This window comes from Chamaea fasciata, unplaced genomic scaffold, assembly GCF_029207755.1.
Source record: "Chamaea fasciata isolate MVZ Bird 193981 ecotype frontalis unplaced genomic scaffold, bChaFas1.0.hap1 SCAF_1, whole genome shotgun sequence".
Taxonomy (NCBI): Eukaryota; Metazoa; Chordata; class Aves; order Passeriformes; family Sylviidae; genus Chamaea; species Chamaea fasciata.
Window position 1 is genome coordinate 61,923,390 of NW_027094086.1, and position 23,043 is coordinate 61,946,432.

Sequence of the window (23,043 nt, forward strand, 5' to 3'; positions counted from 1 at the left end):
CTTCTCAAGCTGTCAGAGTCCAACAGTCTCCCACTAAGTTCTTTTGGATATTTCATACAAGAAAGGTTTAATGCTTTAAGACAGAGTTTGCTTATTTGATGTATTTGGCATTGAATGCCACTTGGTTTTAGAAGCATGAGGCACAACATGCTGAATACCCAACTCAAGCGTCCTACAGAGTTTGCAACATATGGTTAAAACCCTAGACAAAGAGCACACCCATTGCTGGTCCCTGTGAGCTCACTGTCATGAAGTAGAGTTAATCCTTTGAAGTGTTCGGCGGCCTTTGCCATGAGACCTCCTCACTTTCCCTTCCAGGTCATAGTAAACCAGGACTCAGGAAGCTGCAGACTGTTCCTGCTCTTCAGGGTCAAACAGGTACATGGAGGCTTAAAGGCATGAGTTTGGTATTTTTCTGATTTTTTGATATTTGACTTTTTAATCCAATTGTCCTCTCACACCATTATCTCACTACAATTTAAATTTTACATTGCAGTAATACTCAGAGGAACCAAGTAGCTTTGTAACCTCATTGTATTAGGCACTGTCTGAAAGCTTATGAATATACATTTCAGGTTTGTAATCTTAGGGAAGAAGTGACTAGGATATAGATTACATGTAGACCATATTATGCTAAATGTATGCATTTGCTTCCTAGGCACTTTCTTATTTTCCCTTTCACAGAACATTATTCCTCAGCACTGAATTTCAATCCAGTATATGTGCAGAAGTTCCAATTTTTTAGTTTCATGCACTATCAAGATACATTATTCCTGGAAAATCACCCATGTTTTTCAAAGGAAAAGTAAAAAACTAGGAGTCTTTTCTCATTTTTTTAAGGACCTGGCATTTTTAAAGCAATTTATAGTGCAAATTGTATTTTCCCGAAAGATACATTCCTCAATAAACTTCTTGATCTGGGTCAATTCTCCTCATACTCTAGTATGTAGAGTCTAAGGACTCTACAATATCAAAAACAAATTCGTAGATCAAAGTCCAGTGACTCTAGTCAGTAGTATGCCTGCTTCAGCATCACCCAACAGCCTGTTAAGACAAGTGATGCCTCTGCCTGTGATCTCCAAGGCAGCCTATATTGCTCAACCTGTCTTTAATCTAGATTAACTTCCACTTAAACCAACAGAGACTAAACATAACAAGCAAAGGTCTTGCTACTGCATTTGTCCAAGGGAATAGAAGTTGAGCATCACAGATATTCAAATTCCTCTGTCATGCACTGTCTTCTCCAGGGCACCTTTTCATTTGTGCAGCTTCAATGATGACTCTTTCCAACACCTTATTTTCTGGTTTGTGATACACCATCCTCATCCACAGGTTTCCTTTTTCGGCCCCCATTTCAGTTACTTTCTCACAATTTTTCTTCTCTAACAATAGTTTTGTCTTCTCCCAGGTTCCACATCTTTATCTGACAAACCCTTAAATTCAACACAAACAAAAGCTGAACTCAGCATCCTTCCCCTAAAACTCTTTTCCCCACTTCCTATTCCCTGTATCTAATGACAGGGTCACATTTTTGCTTTAGAAATCATATGGGTGAAACTCAAGGTCAAAACCAACAAATAGAGATGTTATTGACTTGCATAGGAATTATCAGCTCCAAATAAGACATACTATCAAAGACACATACTATGAAAACATAGTAGGGATGGGTTGAGGGCAAAGAGTTAGGAGTTAAACTTTTCTGCCCATTTCACTAAAGCACAGAGCCCAGGGAGAGCTGAGAAGGGAGAGCAGGGAAGCTGCCCCCCATAGCTCTCCTGGGCTGCCTCCAAGACACGGAATGTGGCTAGTCCTGGTTTACAAATGCCTGGCCTCTGGAAGGTGAGAGGTGACCTCATGATGCCTGCCAGCCCACTTCTGATAATTTAACCAACCTCCTGAGCTGAGTCAACTATGAAGTATGGCTAGCGGAGATGCCCTTTGCCCATCCAGAATGACACTGGTAATTTTTCTGCCTCAGAAACTCCCCCTGCAGTACCAATCTTCTCCTCTCGCCACACAATTTTGAGTGTGTCCCAGCAGTGTAGGTGACCAGCCCCAGGAGCAGTTTTGGAGGCCTCCCTGTCCTGCCTGAGTTCCTGAAGGCAATCTGAACGCCAGCTTCAGTCCCCTCTGTTTGGTGTCACCAGCAAACTAGAGGGTCAAGCACTCCATTGCCTCCTCCAGGTGCTCAGTGGCACAGCCCCCATGACCGACACCTGGGGTACTGCCTTTCCAAAGGCACTACAATCCCTTCTCCACTCTCTTTGGGGACCCATCAGCTGGCCCCATCAGTGTCTTGTGGCAGGGATCTCCAAGGGAGGAGCCAGCCCCTTCAGCAGTGGTGTCACAAATGACTGAGGAGAGGGAAGAAGCAATTTTCCTCGCCCTGCTGGCTCCTACCTCGTGCACAGCTGGCCGCTGCCTTTTCCACAAGGCACCTGGATTGGCTGGCTGAGCCCGGGGGGAGTTCAGGTGTACAGCCGGTCCTGCACCATGGGCACCAGCCTCCCCTTCTGTGTGACACATCTTGTGTTGACAGCTAGATAGAAGTGCTAAAGTCTCTAAAAACTGAAAGAATCCTGGTAAACACAAGTAATGTAAAACGTAGGGTGAAACCCATACAAGATAAATAAGACAGCCATCAATTATGAGGACTTAGGAGAGCACCCATCCCACACTCGTTAGCCTGAGGGTACACCTATACCCTGCTAGCCTGAGTAAAAAATCCAACACACCAGATTGCATCTACAGAGGTGTTAATTCATGTCTGGTTTCCTGGTTCACTCTTTCTTTCATGCAAGCACTTTAGTCCTAGCTGTTGTTTCCTCTGCCTCCGTGGTACTGGTGGAGTTCACTAATTCAGGGTCTGAACTCAGATATGGGTAAAAAATTGAAGAAACAAAAACAACGAGGCTGACTCAGAAAAGAGGAGGATCTGAACTTTTGCCCATCAGATCAGAAATTCCATGTAACACCTATATAATCTGGCTTACTAAGATGTCTCCAAATCTTATACATTTACATGAAAAATTTGGCTCTGATAAATCGAAATTTCTAATGAAAAGAGCTTCTGACTGTGAATACAACCCAGCCTTTCTTCACTGATTCCTGATGAGATTCTATGGCTTGCAATGTTTTCATCTTAATGTTCCATTAAATTAATGGGTTAGTAGCCACCCCAGCTCTGTTACAGAGTAAAGTGTAGTCAGCAAATAGCTACACTCCTATGGCACTAAGCAGTTCACAAAGCCAAAAACAAAGTTGTATGAGATCCAGAAACGAGGCAATAGCTGTTCCACAAATCCACTAAAGGCATAATACTATTTACCATGAAGATGGTTCCCATAGTCAGTGGCAGTACAGAACTCCAATTGACCAAACCACCCCTACCTGTGTCTCGTATCCTTGTAGAGGCTGCTGCAGATATTGCCACTGAGTTGATCCCTGTAAGTGTATACTGAACAAAGGGGAACTCCCCAAATGAGCTTTTTCAGGGTGTCCTGTAGAAGATGATGTGTCTCTCTCAACCTGAACCCACTTGTCTGCAGCAAGTTTCAAGGGCTGTTTGTATTCTGCCTGAATTCACAGCACAGTAGCTGTGGTGTAAACAGTAAGCAGCACACAACACCTGCCTGAAAGAGTTCACACGCTAGGCTTCAGAAATTTAAATAGCTTCCCAAAAATTTAAAGAAATTTTGAGTAAGTAAGGCTGCTGCTACAAAAAAAAAAAAAAAAAAAAAAAAAAAAAAACCAAAAAAAAAACAAACAAACAAACCCTGTAGGACATCACTCCTTATTAATAACAGAAATGGAAACATATCCCATACTGGCCCTTAAAATGGTTTCCATGATTTTGACTCAGTGGTTCTTACCCTGATCACAGCATGAGAAGTGGATTGTGCCTACAGCCCTGTCCTGAAAGAATCATGTTTGAAATGCTTAGTATAAGGAAATTGAAGTGCAAGCATTTTCTTCATATTAATATTATTTGAAAGAGTAATTGGTAATGTTAGTGATGGTTTTCCCCTTTAATTAGTGATGTATAATGCAACTTTAACTACAGTTTAATTGCATTATGAAAGCAGAAGGTATTTTCTGAAAGCTCTTGAAGTTTTTTTCTCTTGCTCCTAGGGAATTAATCCCATTAGTATTAATGGTTTATCTGCTCAAAATCCTCATATATTATGAGGACTGAGCTAAAAGTTTAACTATTCTTAAAAATTGTAACGCTTGTAAATTAGACATGTTCTACTAAATCTTAGAGACATTAAAATGAAAAGAGATGTATGGATTTTCAATGTGGTTTTGGCTGTGTGAGAGAAACTGAACTTTTATTTATCTTAAGAAACATTACAGTAATGTAGATGATCAATTTTATCAAACTCACAATAGCTAGTATACCACTCTCTGGGAAGATTTTGACATTGACAGAGAACACCTCTTTTCTGCTCAGAAAAGAAGGTGTGAAAGCATTCTTATTTACACTTCTCAAGAAAATGAGCTGTTTCTTCTCCCATTGTCTGCAACAGAAAAGTTTCTTCACCTTAGCTTTTTTGAGTTTAGGTTTAGATTGTCACATGTACAGTACTCTCTTGCAGAGAGGTGTAAAAGAAGTGGCTTTTGATCCTTGTCATGAATGAAGCAATTCACTTCTCAAACTAGCTGTTTCAGGCTATCTGTCATCTTAGGCAGATACATTTATTTGGTTATACATAGGTCATGGTTCCAACTTATCTGTGGGCTAGAGATGCACATATACAGAAAAAAATCCAACAAAAAATAATGAATTTCTGATGCAACTATTTCACTTTCAAAAACAGCACAAAAGGTAAGAAACAAGGTCTTAAAATTAATTCTGAGCTACCCTGCAGTGGAAATTCAGACATCCACGACAGGCTATAACCAGGCCAGTAGCAAACCTGTTACATCCTGTCAGAGGAGAAATTTTAGAGTAAACACCAGAGGAAAAATCACCAACACAGAGTGGGAAATGAAAGTCTGGTGAAAGTTTCAGTTTCCTTTGAATGTTCAAAGTGCAACTGGATGTTTTGAGTGTGAGTATATTTGCATTCTGAGCCCAAAGTTTAGGCACAAACATTGAGTTGTAGAAGCAGAGGAGTAAAGAAACAAATTCTGCAACTCTATCAGACAAAAATTGTGGAGTCAGCCCACCTTGGATCCCCTGGCTGAGATCAACTAATGTTAAGAGGAAACAGGCTAACTGATGGAAGACACTCTGGGTTTAACTGAGAATGAGAAGCTCCTGATACTTTTTTTTTTTTTTTGAGGAGATTGATTCAAATGAGTGGTTTCCTACCAGAAACCTTTTTTCCTTTCTGAAAAACAAGTCCTACAAAGGAAGCTCAAAGAGCTCCATTCTTTCTTTGTGCATGCAAGGGGAAAAGTACTACTAGAGAGACATTTATCCAAAACAAACTTTCCCTCAAATTGTGTAGGTACACTTGAAGAGCAATTGCAACAAATATGAATTTGTATTTAGTGGAATGGTAGACTTTGACAGAGGTTCAGAAAACGGGACTGCTGTTTTTTTGATGCAGTCAGGATTCCCTTCAAATTTCTGATCCCACTTCAGAGGAGTCTCTGTCATAAACAATGTTGGAAGCTGCAGCAAGAAATCTGAGTAAACTCTGGTGACACCTTTCCTGGTGAACACTTCAGTTAAACTGACTATGAATTAGCCTCCACAGAAGAGAGGTCTTCAAAATAAGCATGTAGTGAGCTATGATTTTCAATGTCCTGGTGGAGCCTCAGTCAACTTGTAAGGCAGGAAGTTCTTACAAACCTTTTCCCTCATTTCTGGGTGAAGAAATCATCTTTATTATTTTTAAGCAGAATACTTTAACTTACTGACCCTGGTGAATGTGTAACTGGGACGCTCAGGCAGGCTGGGGTAACAGGGAGATTTAAAGCACCATTGGACAAGCAACTCTTGCAGAGTAATCAGTTTGGTACCTGCTTTCTGTGAGTACTTCTGAATAATGCCAGTTTATGGATGCCTAGCAGAGGCACTCAGAAGAACTGACCTTTCTCCCTATAATTTCTTTGAGACCTCAGGGGAGAGCCCTGAAGGTAATTTGCAATTTTCCTGCTGCCAAGAATGTCTTCAGAAATGCTGCAGTATACATCCAGGGAGCTTCAAGGCTATAAGGATTTAGAATAACTCAAGATTTGTGATACATTTTTGTTTAAAATCTCTTAAGCCAAGTCTTTATCAGCTTTGAACATTTCTAATTTACAACCTACATCACTATCCAGTGAGTAAAAAGATGAAAAATGAAATGCACATGGGATTTATGAACTCACAGGTAGTACAATAGTTTTCATCAATAAATAGTGGAAAACCTTTTATTGTATGCATTCAAAACTATACTGAAGAAAAAAAATCTAAGGATTAAATTTCATGACATACAGAGTCGATCTTTTCAAATTTCAATTTTTCTGTAATTTGATTAATACACATTCCCTGCTATTACCTTATAGATTTTACTTTTTTTTCCCTGTACTTATCATTCTGCCTGTGCTTATACTAATCAAGGCCGTAACTATCCATAAGGGTCTCTAAATAATTAGGGTGGATAGTTAAAGCTTCAGTAAATCCAATGCAACTGAAACCTAGAGCAACTGATCTGCAATTTGATTGCAGCGAAAACTATACAGGATGTATACAAATGAGGTACTTTACCAGATTACCTTCTTATAAGTCATGGGAGCACTAAAATAAAACTTCATTGTAAACCTAACACTGTTGATTTATACACAAATGTGATGAAAAGACAAAAGAAGCCAACTAAAGTATCAGCTGAGTATATTTAATACTTACAGACAATACTGCAATCATAAATGAGTAAACTTTTTTTTTTTGGCAAAGAATAAAAAAACATTCTAGGATAATAAATGAAATAAAGGATGATTTTCCTTAAGTATCAGATATATATTACCTGAGATTGATAGCATAAGGCATATAAACCCCTATGACATAATTAAAAACAAAAACAGATCTAGCACTGAAAACAATCAAGAGGATTTTATTTTTAACACCAACAAAACAATTAATCAAGTTTCTATTCATTTGGGAACAGCTTACACTCTCAGGTAATCTTCTGGTTTCTATGAACAACACTTTTGAACAGATATCAGCCAAAAAAGCTGCCTGGACAAACCATCAGTTGCAATGCTGAATTCAAGCAAGAAATATAGAAAATTTCTCATACGCAGTACTGAGCTGCCAGAAAGAATTACTAAATTAATACCAGTTCTTATTTGACTTTTATGAATACAACTTCTTGGTACTTTTATTACAATACACCATTTATCACTTGCTTTCCCTGTACTGCTTAAAAACACTCACTTCTAATTTACTAGTAAGGTTACTTAAAGATATCTCTTCTTGTCTTTAATCTTTGAGAAATCCCCTCAACAGATTGTCACCCTTCCACAACTGGGACTCGTCATCATTGTATCTTACTGAAATGAAATAAAACCAAGGCAGGCAATATTGATTTTACAGATATTGAAATATGGAGGGAAGAACAGAATCAGATTCGCAAAAGTACTAACACTTTGTATCTGTATTTAGAAGCCTTATTTTCTGTGAAAGCAGGAAGTGGCTGGTGTTAAACTTCAGTCAGATATGTGAACAAATTCATAAGCACTGAGAACTATAAAGAATGTGGGTTGTAAGATCTGAGTTACCTCTTCACACTTTATTCCGCCTGTACTGATATTGCCCACGTAACACTGGAATTAATTATTCTATTTTTATTTTTAATTCTTCATGTACAATTTCCTTATGATTCTGTCTTGTCCCCACTGCCGCTTTACAAACACCTAATGATTACTTAATCTTTCCTCCTTCAAAATCCAGATTTAGTCAAAGCAACTGACTAATGTTTCTGAATACTTACTGTTTTCTTACTGAAAGCACTAAAAAACTTAAAGCCTGTATTGACTAAAAGCAACATTCCTACTTCAGCCAGTGTCGTCCCTCACCATTTACCAGAACATCAGGCAGAGGCACAGTTTCCTTTCCAATTTAACCTTTTGAGAATGTCACAGAATACCCAATACTTCTCCTTGAGTTACATTTCAGAAATTAGCTTTTGAAAACAGTTCACTGAAGCAACTAATCCTTGGAAGTTCAAACGTCAATGCTCTAAAGACTCCCTTGGTCTCCTGTTTTTTTCTTAGTCTTGGTCAAAGCTAAACAGAAATGGTCAATCAAATGCCTGCTTAACTTTTACATTAAACATAAAAATAAAAGATGAAGGATCTTTAGTACTTCAAGCTCTGGAAACTGAAACAACAAAAAACCTAGGAGAAAGTCAACTGGGTTTTTAATTTAGTGAATGAGATAAAGTTAGTTAAATTATGATAAATGCTGAATTTCAAGAGACATTTTCAAATAATAAGATCTATTAAAATGTGCAATATCTTGTGTGTAGGAAGAAAAATCTTCACCAGTGTAATTAAACCTTGACTAATGTGGAGAAAATTATGTCTGTAGACACAGAATGATAATATCACTTCCTCAGATCCCTATGTGAATTAATTTATGTCTTTCAAGAATGTTTAAAAATCCAAATATATACAACCTGCAAAATGCATAAATCAAAGGACAAATGACATGAATTCAGTTTGAAGTTTATATTAATGGCCGATTTATATTTGTCTTAGTTATCAACACTGCTACAAAATCTGTTCTGATACACCAGTGGTAAAAATAAATGGATGGTTATTTAAATTAAATTTCTGGAAAATAAACTTAATTATTGTAATATATTCATTGAATCTTTGAGAACATGAAGTGGGTGAAGAAAAAGTCTCTAAAAATGTCCAAGGAAATTATGATTTTTTTTTTTTAATAGTTGTAACCAGCATCTGTTAAGTACAGGAAACATCATAGAAATTAAGACTGGACAAGAATACAAGTAGCTCTTCTATGACAAACAGCACTTGGCTGAGTTGCTCGAGAAGCATGAACTTGTCACAAGCTGTCTGGAGAGCAATACTCTCTCCTGCAAAGTTATGGCCACAAGTGTGCAGCAGTGCAGCATTTCACTTCAGCACATCAATGTTTTTGAAACTCTCAGCCCAAAGAAGCAGAGAAGGGCATACCTGGACTTCCAAATGCACCTTGTTGCGTCATGTTTGTCATTCCCATGGAATGCTGTCAATTAAGTGTCCATGCTGCTTGGGCCTTTCGAAAAATAACTCACTGCACCACTTTCAATCTCTCTGTGTCCCAAAGTAATTGGCAATTTATCCATAATGAACTCTGTAGGCCAGAGTACGTGCTTCTAAATGACAATTACAAACTTTAATTAAATAAAACTGAAAATTATTTGGTGACCTCAAATGTGACATTTCAGAGAAGAAAAATAGGTTAAATATATCAGACGATATAGCACCAGTGCAGAAGACAAGCTACATCTTTTTGGAAGTGTCTTTATAAATAATAAACTTAATTGGTAGGAGTAAGAAAGGATTTCTCAAATGGTGAGGTTTTGGCCAAGAATTAAAAATTTTTATAACAGGAAACTGGGTTTAGCTCATTTATTAACTTCTAAAAAATAGTGCAGTTTTTGTGACACATTGAATCTGCTTAAGTAAGGGTTTAGACTAGTTTCAAATTGCTTTGGTTTGAAAATTGTTAATTTAGAGATGAAAAATGTTCAAACACTTGATACATACATATCCTAACCAATATAATCTGTCACAACAGGGGTTTTTTTATCTGTTCACATTTCATGTAAGTTTTTTGCAATCTTTTGCTGTTCTATAATGTATTTGCTGCTTCTGGGACTCAAAATGCTACACCAACTCATATCTTACATTATCTCAGTCACCATTTTAGCAGTCCTGTCTCCCAGAACTCTGCTTACTACATTCATGGTGTTTATTTCCATGCTGTGTTACTTCACAGCTCCAAGATTGGTGTGTGATTCACTGGTGGGTGATTCTGACCCTGGTTTCAAGCCTGGTTGCTGCACTCACAAGAGTTAATCTGCAGAGCTCCCCTGCCAGCCAGCTTCAGCTACTCTACAGTGATCCTGCGTGTTAAATACGTTCAGCACAAGAAATGAGCCCCTACTGCTACGACAGCTCTGTGGTTTTCTGACATCTTCACAATGATTATGAAAAATCAAATCCTATAATTCAGAAAATCCGCTCCATATTCAAGTTACTGCAAGTTTATTGACCAAAATTGTGTAACACTCTCAGATAGAAATTTTTGGCTGTGGTGCATGCACTGACTGGTGTAACTGAGATTTCTTTAAATGTTAGATTGATTTATAATAGCCTGCTATCTCCCTTAGCCTTTTTTTCTGAATTTTTTTCCAACAGCAGACTTAGCCTCAGTATTGGAGGAATAAATATTAGTGGAATATAAACTTGGAGATCTGCAGAGGTTAATTATGTCATTAGTTTAAGATGGGAGATTAAATTACTGGATGTTCTGGAGTCCTACAATGACTAGTTACTACGTCCACAAAAAGGTTTCCAAGCTATGCCAGATTGACTTTGGGTTTTTTCCTTTTTAAAAGGTTATTCATTTCTGACCAGTCTTGTTCTAGTGGGCTAAGGATCTCTAAGTGGATCTACAATTAGATCTAATTAGATCTACAAATCTAATGCTTTCCTTGTGTAACTTTACAGGTAGCTTGTGTATCTGTCCTAGATGTTTTCTTGCTCAAGCTCATGTATATTTTTTGTGAACCAAGAGATATTTTTATTAGTAGGCAGAGTCAAAGATACAGATCATACTGAAGACAAAAAGTCAAGGTACAGAATTAATTCATTACTTGGTGAGTTCCTATTCCCCGCAGACTTTCTAAACAGGAAAGGATTCCTTTGGTTCATGATCCTTTCAGACTTTGAATTCTGCATAGAATGATGACTTAGGATGGCTTCCTGATATGCACACAGCGCTCTCAGATGTCAAGGGTTTTGGCAGGAAGTGCAGAACTCTAATCTGTACAATATACATTACGTGGGAAAAATTATGACTCCTGACAATTTGAAATTCTGCCAATGCTATAGAGATTTTTATAATGGCACTAAAGGACACCTTTCTAACTCAAAGACGCTTTCTTGCCAAGCTCCCAAAATATGCTGCTAATCATGATGGAAGTGGAGCTGTTAAAAGTTATAACCATTTTATTTTATTACAGAAAGCAGCAGACAAACTGCATTAGAGGCTGCTACTCCTTCTATCATAATGCCTATACGGTAATGAAATAATCATGTCAAACAATTACTTTAAAAAATATTCTTGCAAATTTTGACTATATGGTTCTAAAAAGCTATCTATATTGAAGACTGAAAAAGCAGTGTTTACATTTAGTTTGATAAGTTACCAAAGACTTACTAGCTTCTGACAGGCTGGAATTTTTTTTTTTTTTTTTTGGGGGGGGGGGGGGGAAGGGGGAATCCTCTTTGTAGCCACCATTTAAGTACTGGAATGCTGTGATGAGATCCCTCCAAGCCCTCTAGTCTCCAGGGAGTGACTAAGTCCAGTGTTTCCTGAGAGATCAGGTTCTCCAAACCTTTGGTCAACTTCCTGGCCCTCCTTCAGACCCTCTCCTGTCAGTCCAAGTGTGTCTTGAACTGTGGGGACTAGAACTGAACACAGTATTCCAGGCATAGCCTGATGTCTGCTGCATAACTGATCATGTGAATTTTACAGGTTGGAATGACCCTTATTAATCAAAATCTTTATTGTTGTGGCTTCAAACCATATTTTTAATTATATAAAAATTAAGGAAAATTAAAACTGTTGCTTATTTAAATCAGTGGATTTTAGGCTCAAGTAAAGAGCTTTGGGAAGACAGGCTATGCTTTAAAGGAAACAGCAAACCATGCCATTTGTAAGACACAAATCCTGCAGTTTACATAAAAATTTACTGAGGGAAAATATCCAGAGAATTGAGAATTGCAGATTTGGATCAAGGCACACCATAAGTAAAACTACCTTGGGAGCAGAAAAGATAGAAAGGAAGAGAATGCTGCTTTGTCCCTTTTGGAGTATGAAGTGTTAAAATCACCAGCCTTTCTACATAGAGACATCATAAATTACACAGTCGTAACAGTAGCAAAGGGACCGATGTTTTTAGGAGAGTTATTAGCCATGTTTTCCCTGTAACTGTAGAGAAGAAGCTTTCAGTCAAAATAACTATTGCAAATGTGGTTAAAGACACCACAGATAAACTGCTTTTAGAAGATTTATTTGCAAGAAAAAGAAAATGGAGTTTTAGATATTAACAATGGAGACCTACTAAAGCTTCCACAAGATTACAGTATCCAAAATATTAAAGATTGGCAGTAGCATTTTTTTCTCTTCTTTGATGCACAATATGTGTCTTTTTTGCCCACTGTACAGAAACAAACCTTCTGGTCTAAAGAATTCATTACCGTCTTACCATTTTTAAAGCTTTCAAACCCAGCAACTTTTAAAGCTGCTTTTCTGGTTTTGCTTGCTACTTATCTATTTTCAAGGAAGATGGTAGAGTTGTTCAAACCCTCCTCTTGTCAGTTCCTAATGATAAGCTTTTGCCTTGTTAAAATGTTTGCATACATATTCTTCAAAAATTATTATTTTTCCACAAAAAGGACCCTAAATATAAAAATATTGTGTCCGGAGGCTGTAAAATTTAGTTTTTGAAAATGATGTTCAAAACATCTGCGGAGAGAGAGAAGGAAGAGAGAGAGCTTAAAATACTGCATTCTATAAATTAAAAGACCTTGCCAGTAATGAACACTGACAGTGAACTGAATGATATGATGATTTTGCAGCTGCATTCTCAGCTGTCCATAATTAGAATGAATACTACACATATATAGAACAATAATTATTGAGAGTCTGTCCCAACATTGTGCCTCAGCCTCACATGAACAATATCTATCCTACATGGACTTGTGGGAGATGCATTCAGGCACGAAATCATCACCATAGAAAAGTGAAAATTAACATCTTAAATTAAGAGTTGCTTCATGATAACAATGTTATTTACAGTGGGATTTGGAAAGCTAGGGTATCCCATAAATAATATTCTATTCAAAAATGCCATTTGGTTGCCATTATTCTATTAACAACAGTTTTCTTCCTTTTCCACTTGGTAACAACGTTGTGTATTAATTTATTTTAGTAAGTTTGAGAAAGGCTAATGTCCGAGACCTGCTGTTGTGTGAGTTAGGTAACCAAAGACATCAGGTAACTGAGTGGTTACCATGGAGCAAAAGTTAAGGACACATATGCCTGTTTACAAAAGACTTGTTCAGAAGACTGTGGAACAAAATTGTCTAGGGCTTGTAGGGCCCACGAAAACTTCAAAAGGTGGCAGACTTCAGAAGTCAGGTTAATTTCAGATTCCCCACTTATTTATTTTATATTAAGTAAATGATCTGATCCACCTCTTCAACTACTCAGGAAGCTACAAGTTTTTGTCAGGTTCTGGGACTACCACCATCACCCTTTCCTACCCTAAGTTTGATTCCTGATTACGGCACAAGATAAACTTCCGCTGGCAGAAGGCACGAAGTCAACACTAGGGCTTCCATTATTTTGATGCTTGAACAATTTTCCAGCAAAAATGACTCAGTGGTTAAACCCCTTGCAGCCCACAGAGGTGTCAGGAAGATCTTACCTGGAGTCAAGAAGATACTGACAAGTTAACTCATACCTCTATATCTTCAACCAAATCATCCCAAGCAACATTTACACGTATGCAGATATGTATGTATGACCGCTTGCTTACATATTTGACTGTTCAAATTGCTTCAGCTCCCAAACCTACTGAGCATAGCTTGTAGTGCCTGAAATGGGCTGTCCACATTGAAGAGTTTAGTTTTAATCTTTGTGTGACCTTGTGGGCAGATGCAAGCTTGTTTTAATGACATAGATGTGACTGCATTACTATCTGGCACCAACCCTAAACTAATAAGCTCTTCAAGAAGTCTGGAGAGACAAGTTCTGACTTAGTGGATTGCTAATGTGGTCCCTAGTTTATTGACTAGAGTGGCCTCATGTGCTGTTTATTCAGAAAGCAGAGGGCTTGTTCGTACCTGCCATCCATACAACAAAACAACTCAGCTAAAGAAACACAGGATCACAGAATATCCTGAGCTGGAAGGGATCCACAAGGATCACTGAAGTCTGACCCCTGACAACCATCACACCAAAAATCACACCATCTTTGTATAAGGAGCATAAAGTAGGTATAATAGAAGACTGGAATATGCAGGTCACAAGACAAAGTGATGCAGGAAATCTCTGCAAAAAATAATACAGCCAGCATTTCTCTATATGCAGTATTAGATCTTTCTGCATTTTAAGTCTTTCTATCTTTCTATAGGAGCCTTCTCTGGCTTCTGAGTGCAGAGCTAGAGATTGTGGAGATTTTATCAGGAGTCCAGAAATACATGATAAAGTGTGAAATATGGTCCAGAAATATCTGGTGTTCAACTTCAGGTTATTTGAAAAAGACTATTTTGAGTTTCCAGGCTCATGTTTGCAAAAAAAACCCTGAAAGCAGAGATTGCTGAATCATCTGATATCAGAAGCCAAATTTTATTATTACTTTAATCTTAAAAGAGTGGAGACTTCTAGTCACTCAGGCCTGTTTTCAGCATTAGGCACACTGGTTTTTTAACAATTACGATTAATCATATTTGTCCTTCTCTTTTCCATGCTCATTTCTGAAATACTAAAGTGCATGTGAATCAAGTTTTCTTTCTTTCCCCTGGAACTGCAAGCATTAGCAATGTATTTTAAAGACACTAACACTGATATTCATTTCTAAAGACATTAAATAAGCAGTACCTTCAGGTTTTAAACACCAAAAACAAAGTTCCATATGGAGTCATGAATTCACAACAGGTAGATATTAAGGTTTTTATACCAAACACACACATTAAATGTCAATGTCTCCATTTCTCTCTATGATTTAAGCTGTAACTGCTTAGGAGACAGAGCACACAGAATACCTGAAGGCTTTTCTGATCCACCAAATTTGAATCGGCAGTGTGAAAAATGAGATCATGAGAAAACACCTTCCTCCTTTTCTCACAAATTACACTGTTAGATAAAACATTCTCCCTGGACAACAGGACTTCAGGTCTCACTTTTTCTCCATCCTTTCACCAACTTGTAAAACTTAGTACAAGTTAATTTTTGGGGATTGGCTTGGTGGTTTTTACCCCTCAGTGAAAAATCAGACTTAATAGTGCTGCACTAAATAAGCACACACTCCCATTCCATCAGCGACACCCACCCAGGACTGGCTTCAGGAGATGATATAGGCAATGTTTGTCATGTATCTGTGGTGTCCAACCCAAACATCTGAACTCTGCATTTGGTGAAAGAAGCAGACTGCATGCAGCATCCTTTCTCAGGACACAACTTAGGAGGGGATTATTTCCAGGAGGCTCAGAGTTGAATTGTAGTCAACTGCTACACTTTTTTTTTTCTTTTTTTTTCTTTTTTTTTTTTTTTTTTTTCCTTCCCTGGTATAAACATTCCAGTGACACTCAGTGGAAAATAAACTTTTTTCAGCTGTGGAGGAGGGTGAAGAGATATGGTCATTGGGTGATTATACAACGATTATACAATACTCATTTTCTGGATGCTCACTTGCTACCTGATCTACAGACAAGCCAAAAACCTCACACACAACCGTTTACCATCAGTGGAAATTTTTCCTTTTAAGAACTTAGAAAAAGATTACAAGTTTGGTGCCTAGACTATTTTGCAGCAAGGGTAAAAATCCTTTTTTCCTGATTATTACCAATGCAGCAGCCCTGCAGGAGTTCTCACTGTTGATAATATTGTTGAGAAAAATCAGTGGAAAAAACTCAGCACAGAAAAAATTGCAAAGACTTGAACTGAAATTCTTACATACAGAGGAGGATTATTTTTGGTGTCACTCATGTTCTATTCCCAATTCTGTTTCTCTGTTTTGCTTTTGCACAGACATCTTAAAAGCATAAATGTTAGGAGAAATATTATCAGTTCATAGAGTTTTGTTACTTTTTGAAGGTAAAAACATTAATACATTTTAGTAGCTTTGTGTGATTGACTCAGATCTGTGAATATCACCATCCAGTTATACAGTTGTAACTGTATTACTATGGAATTTTGTGAAGAAGCTCGCTCTCAAGCTGAAGGAAGAGAAACAGGCAACTGCCTTACAAGAGGAAAGTTCAAAAGTGAGTAGGATGAGAAACATGAGAAAGCTAAAACCTGGAAATTTTCTTACGTCTCAAATAGAAGAGAGCACTGAACTGCCCACACCTCACAGCAGAACATGAAATGTAACACCTCAGAGAATCCCAGTGACTGAACCCAAACAAACTGTGACATCTTAAGTAAAGCACCAGCACCCACTTTGCAGGGCTAAAGAAAAACCATTCAGGGCATTAAAGGACAGGCTGCTGTTTTTCCTGGAAAATATTGTTAAGAACTAAACCAGCAAGCACAGCTGAAAGCAAAGGAAAATGTACAGAATTTGACAGCTATGACATCAAAAGTACCTGTGTAGTTGAACGTTTCAGGCAAATAGAATTGTATCTGAAAAGTTTAAGTTAGGAGACAGAGTTTTAGCAACAGCTCTCAGGCCATTGGATCACCTGAAACAAGGCAGAATGAAAAGGCGAGTACAGCACAGCATTTAGTGTGCTGTCAGTGCCCAATAACAGATACACTACTTACTGAGCTGTGGTTTTGTTGTCATTGTCTGGCAGAAAGATCATTTGTTTTAATGACCTTCTGCCATCATGTGAAAGAAATAGCTCTTTTGATTGGTCTTGTGGTAAAATTAAAGGCTAATTGGTATTCTACTGACAATATACAGTAGGTGCCTCATTGTGCAGCTGACAAGATCTGATGGATGCCACTTCAGGTTCAAAGGAAATTAGTTTGATAGGAAAAAAAACCTGGCCGTGCCATGTTTTCAAGTTATCTACTAGTGTTCTGTTTCACAAGGGATATTATACCATCCAAATTTAACACACACCAGCCAGAAGAAAACACAATGACAATAATGCTAAATATTATTGTGGCATCTGTCGGCAGTATGAGGTTACTTTTGTACCATAGTTTTGAAACAAGCATACCATGAGGCAGCAGCAATTTAACAAGAGTTGAGGACATCATCACAACAATTTATCAAAACAGGCAAGTCTTGAGACCAACAACAGTCCTCTTACTACTAGAAATGTTACAAGAAGTCCTAAAGAGGACAGCTGGGCTGCTGGATATTTAGAAGCCCTACATATGCCAAGCAGTTGCAGAGGAGTAGCTTATCTAAAGTGTTGTTGGTACTACCTGCAATTTTAGAGTTTATATGGTTAGGTACAATTAGTACAACACACTTTGGACACTATCTGTTCTGCAGAATGCAAACAAGCAGCTGTGGCATGTCCCAAGAGCTACCCAACACACATGATGCTATTTCTTTCCAGAAAGTGGCAGAGAGCAAGACAGCAATACTTTTTATGTATAGATTTTGCAGTAAACAACTCCATCTGTGAGCCAGCTTTTGTGTCAGAACAGGCTTACTTCTTACATTGCCTTAATGGCATTCATCAAAGCTTTACTGGTCAGAACTCCAGGTTACATTAAAGACAGGCATTTAAAGTGGCATGAGAACACTGGATCTGGACTGAAGAATATAAATAAACAGGCTTAGATTCTGAGATGCTGAGTACTCATTAGCTTCAGTGATTTCAAAGGCATTTGGGCTTGAAAACTTTTATATTTAAACTTGGGATTAGGAAGACAACTTCCCAAATGCAAGCCTTCCAATTATCAGAGAATCTAAAATACAGCAAAAATTGCAGTGCTCAGACATGCTTTTTGAATCCAGCTTTTAACTGCCCTTTGCCAAGTAACATGAACTCCAAAAATTTATTCCAACAGTACATTAAGCAGCTATGCCTTCCATTATTACAATCCATTTTCAAAATACACAAACCAAAGTGGCATTACTTTTCTGTTAGGACAAAGCAAAGCAGGGTAGAAAAAAAGATGCAGGCTGCATCAAAGGGAAGGATGGCCAGTCATAAATCCAGTCCTGTGTTCAGCCCAAATAAAAGAGCCACAACAGAGGTCATCCTAGTGCCACATCCCTTTTACACAACACTGCACCCAAAACTGGAGAGAATATGCTGCTACCACAAATATCATTCTTCATCACAAAATTTCTAAATGCAAGTGAATGTTGCACTGCTGGCTCAGGTAAAAAAGTGAAGGCAATGAGTATTGAAAAGCCCAGTGCTAACCCAGTGAAGTTGGCAGCCCACCTTTGTTGACTGAGCCAGGGCATTTGAGATTCAGGCTTCTATTTACACAATCAAATGCGTAAAAAAAAGGAACAAATGAGGAAGCTATTCCTTCTGTATTTTCTAAATAAAACTTTTTCTAACTAAGCAGAAAGTTGCTGATTAAATAATTGCTACCCTTGTATTTTAGACACACACAAAACATGCACATTCTATGATGCAGAATCTCTTTAGCAACTTTTAGAACTAAATAAAAGCTCTAAGCACCAGATAATAAACTGTACTTACTTTAAGTATTATATTTCTATGGCACAAAGGAACAGAATCTCCATCCTGGGATACCTTTTAATTATGTAGTAAAATCTCCAGTGAAGATACATAATAACTTATGCTACAGAAAAGCATGCCATGCATGAATAAATGCCGTTAATCTCTTCCTTCAGCATCTTTCAGTCAGTGGCACCTACAAGAATGTACAAAATTATTGCATATTATTGCATGTATTGTGTATATATAACCCTGCTATATAACAAAGTGCATTTTTTTTCTGCAATTCTGAATAGGTTTCTCTGGAGTGTTTATATTTTTTTTCTTACTCATTTTCTCCATATTCTTTTCTAGTATGCTTTGCTGCTGCTTACACTCTTTTCCTGAAAACTCAGCTTTTCTGCATCTGAGGCCTAATGCCAGCACAATGCCCAAACAACAATAATTCCTAAAGTTTACCAAATTTCATTACCCAGTAGAGGCCAGGCTGTTGCTGCTCTGGATCCCTCAGCAACGAGGCTGGGCAGGTTTTCTCAAAAAAATGGTGGAGGTGCACAGTAGCCACACAGATCCAGTCACACAGACACAGTGATCAAAACCCAGCCCTCGCATGATCACCAACAGCACCGGCACCCACATCCTGTTCCTCCATCTGGCTGATTAGGATGAAAGCCTGTGAGCAAGGAATGTGTACATGGATATAATACAGATCCCTCCAGCAGCTGCTCTTAGACACTCCATCTGTCTAGTTACTGGCTGCTGGATCTTCTGGTGTCTCCAGTTGCTGGCACCTGGACACAAAAGCCCCTGAGGCTCGTAGCCCCATAGGCTGCTGGCTCCCAGACCCATTGGAGCGTGTGTACACAGGCACACACCAACATGCACCCTGTGGCTCTCTCCAGTCTTAGTCAATCTGTACCCAGCTTCTGAATCCCCTGGCCTGACACTTGCCTCACGTACAAACAGGCTCTGTCACAGCCTCATCCCCTAATTCCATGGGTCCTTCCAACAGCTGGCTTGGACCTCCAGCCTAATGTTCATTAGCAATTAATTACACACTCTGATGTACAGACCCATGCACTCCAGTCTTTCCAGTTGCTGCCACTTCAGACAAAGACACCTAAGACATACTTATGGCCACCTGTCCAGTTACTGGCACTCAGACCTACACACATTTGTCTTTCCAGCTGCTGGTACCACAAGCAAGGGTCCCTAAAACTCCTGGTGTCCTCTCCAACCACTGGCACTTACTTATCCACCCACACAGAACAGACAGACCCTCATCCACAAAGCTACTAATGGAATTCAGTACCAAGGCTGGAAAAGCAGCAGAGCATGTTCAACAGCTTACCAGCAGCCTTGCAACTGGCCCTTATTGTTACCGCTTCCCTATCTTCTTGTCTTTGTCCCTTCTCAAATCACCTTGACCCTCCTTTTACCCACCTTGGTCCTTCCCCTAAACATTTTACAATAAGCCTTGCACAATCCCAAGAATCTGTCTCTGCATCCCATTATGACTTCAATGTCCCGCTCAGGTTGACAGGAAGTCTGTAGTGATCCAGCCAGCCTCTTCCATTAACTTGTCTGGTGAATTTCACACTTGGTCCCAAGGCTGATCCTTCTCCTTTGACAGTCCCACATGCAGATGAGGGCTTTTCCCTTGCACCTACCCAGTGACTTGGTCACTGGAGTTTCCCCTCAAGTCACTGCTCCTCTGTGCTCATGGCAATGAGCCTCTGATAACCCCACATACAGCTTATGCCAAGACACTTCTCTGTGTTACATCGTTACAATATCAAGCACAGTTTAACAGTTTACAAATTATTTTCAATACTGATATTCTACATGCACTACAAGCATTGAAGACAAAATACAATCAATATTACCGAACACAAAAAATGCAGCAGACCCAAACTGCAAAGTTTTTGGTTTATAAGTATCTGTGATCGTATGTTCAAATCCCTAGAGAGTTTTTCCACAGACTTCAATAACTGACAGATCAGGCTAAAGGCAAAAGATGCTCTGCAGGGAGAAATAATAACATAACTTTAATATTTTATTTCTTTTCTTCACTATTTCAATCATTTCAGGGCTTATTCTTCAGAAAGTATTTGCAAGCAGGTCATGTCTATAGCCACGATTTTTAAGAAAAGGGATGAGACAAGTCAAAGCCCCACCCTGGTAGTTAGCACTTCCCCAGACATCTGTGCAGCTAAGCACAGCACAAAAGGATCCAATGCTCTTGCTGTGAAGCTTCCAGATAATTATCTCTTCAGCTAAAACCTTTCTGTTTCAGAGAGGTCTTCAGAAGAGAATTTGTTGACATGAGAATGAGCCACTAAAGAAAGACAGGAGCACAGGAAAAGGTCGTGGAGATTCTTACATAAGGAATTCTATACTGCCATATATGTTTTTTTACGTAAGAAATTACTGTTATGTATTTATGCTAATTTAAAAAAAACCAAACAATAAAAAACAAAACAAAACAACCAAATCAAAACTCCCCTCCAAAGCTCAGCTTGTAGGCTGCAGAAAATCCGTAGCCATTTGGGAGACATAACCAGTAATACCAATTCTTTTTTTTTCCAGACAGAATTCTAAGGATTTTGAAAACCACCACAGAATGCACACACGAACAAGCAAAGGACATTGCTACATTAAAATGTATCCTTAGGACTTAGAATACAATAACATCAAATATGCAATTGCCAATTTGTTGTTCAGCATAGTACTGGAAAGAAGAACCTATTGGAACAGTAACAGCTGAATTCCTGATTCAGGGATTTCTTTACAATTGTGAAGTGTAATTAGAATAAAAGGATTACTGGAGATTTTAAAGAAAGATGTGGGAGTTTTGTGTGAGATTTCAGCTGTCCAGAAATTGTATGGTAACAACTTTGCCATTTAAACTAAAACCAATTTTTTTTTTTATTTTTCAGAGTTTTCATTTATTTTATAAAACATTTAATATCTCTAATCACATAGCTGTTTTAAATAAAAAGTTAAAAGGCAAGAATTTAAAAAACTTTCAAAATATCAAGAAACTCTTAGGGGTAGAAGCTTAGAAGGACCACAGAAGGGTGGTTCTCAGCATCATGTTCAGGCCCACCTCCCTATCGTTGCCTCCATTAAGTTCATAATGTTGAGCTCACATAACACAGCTGTGATAAAGCTGTGCTAAGAGACTGGAACTGCCAGCTCCTTACTGGTTCCCAACTGGTAAATCTTGAGGTATTTGCACTGGCACACACTCAGCACAGCAATCAAGAAATTTTGGGGCAACACCAATCACTTCAGTTAAACAGGTGGGATTATTTCATGAGCTTTTTCACTTCCATCCTCTTCTTCCTCGTCCATTTTTTCATGCTGAAAAGGCCATCAGTTCCTAAAAACAAACAGAAAAACCCCCCAAAATCCCAAAAAAGATGATATTTTCAATTCCAAACACATCCTTTTTGTAACAGCGTCCTGGAGCTACAGGCTATAGTTAAGAGGCAGTTCCATGGTGGACTAAGACAGCAATCAAGCTGCCTCCTGGTTTGCTCTCCACCAACTCTCTAATGCTTCCCATTTGTCCATGGGCTGAGAGATTTTTATATATTCACTAAGCCATCCACAAGGGTCACCAAGACCTTTGTTTTATGTAATCACAACAACTCCAGAGCCCACGGTTGGATATGTATTCAGACTGAAACACTAAATAACCGAATGGGGGAAAATTATTAAAGTACTTTATTTTTACAATAAGATAAATATACTGACATGAGTTCAGGTAAAATGGACCTGACCTCAAGTTTTACTGCAAATAAATGTTTTAGGTGAATTGTTTTTACTGTAATGGATTTTTTTTTTTTTTGCATAGCTGATGTGTGTTAACTACTCAAATTAAATAAAAAAGATCGCACTGAAGACCAGTTCTGTGCGACCTAAGGTCTGATACTTGGGTGTGTAAATGACCTTGACAAGATGTGAGAGGAAATCCAGATTTGACACAATGAAACAGAGACAGTCGATCCATTCAAGAGGCTAGAAAAAGAGGCTGCAGCATGTAGCAGCTGTAATTTCGAAAGATTAAAAAAAGAAAACATTCCACAAACAAATGCCTAACATCAGCATTTTAGGCATAAATGTTGTGTTACTGAAATAATAGAAAGGCATCTGGTAAACAGTATTCATGCAAAATGAATTAGCATTAAACAAAAAAAATCCAAAACCAGTAACCCCACCCGCGCCGGCATTTATAACCTCCCTCCCTTCCTTCGGGGGAAAAGAAAAAAAAAAAGAGAGGAGGGCTGAACGACACAGAATTTTTTTCAAAACTTCAAAAGCAAGTGCATAGAACAAATCTATAACCTTCTGATGTGCTGCTCTCTATTTCTGGAGTTGTTCATAATGCATACTTCCCTTCTGTCCTTCAGTCAGCTGAACTCATGAACAAAGAGGTTTAATTCAGTCAGCGAGTGGGAGGTATTAGACATA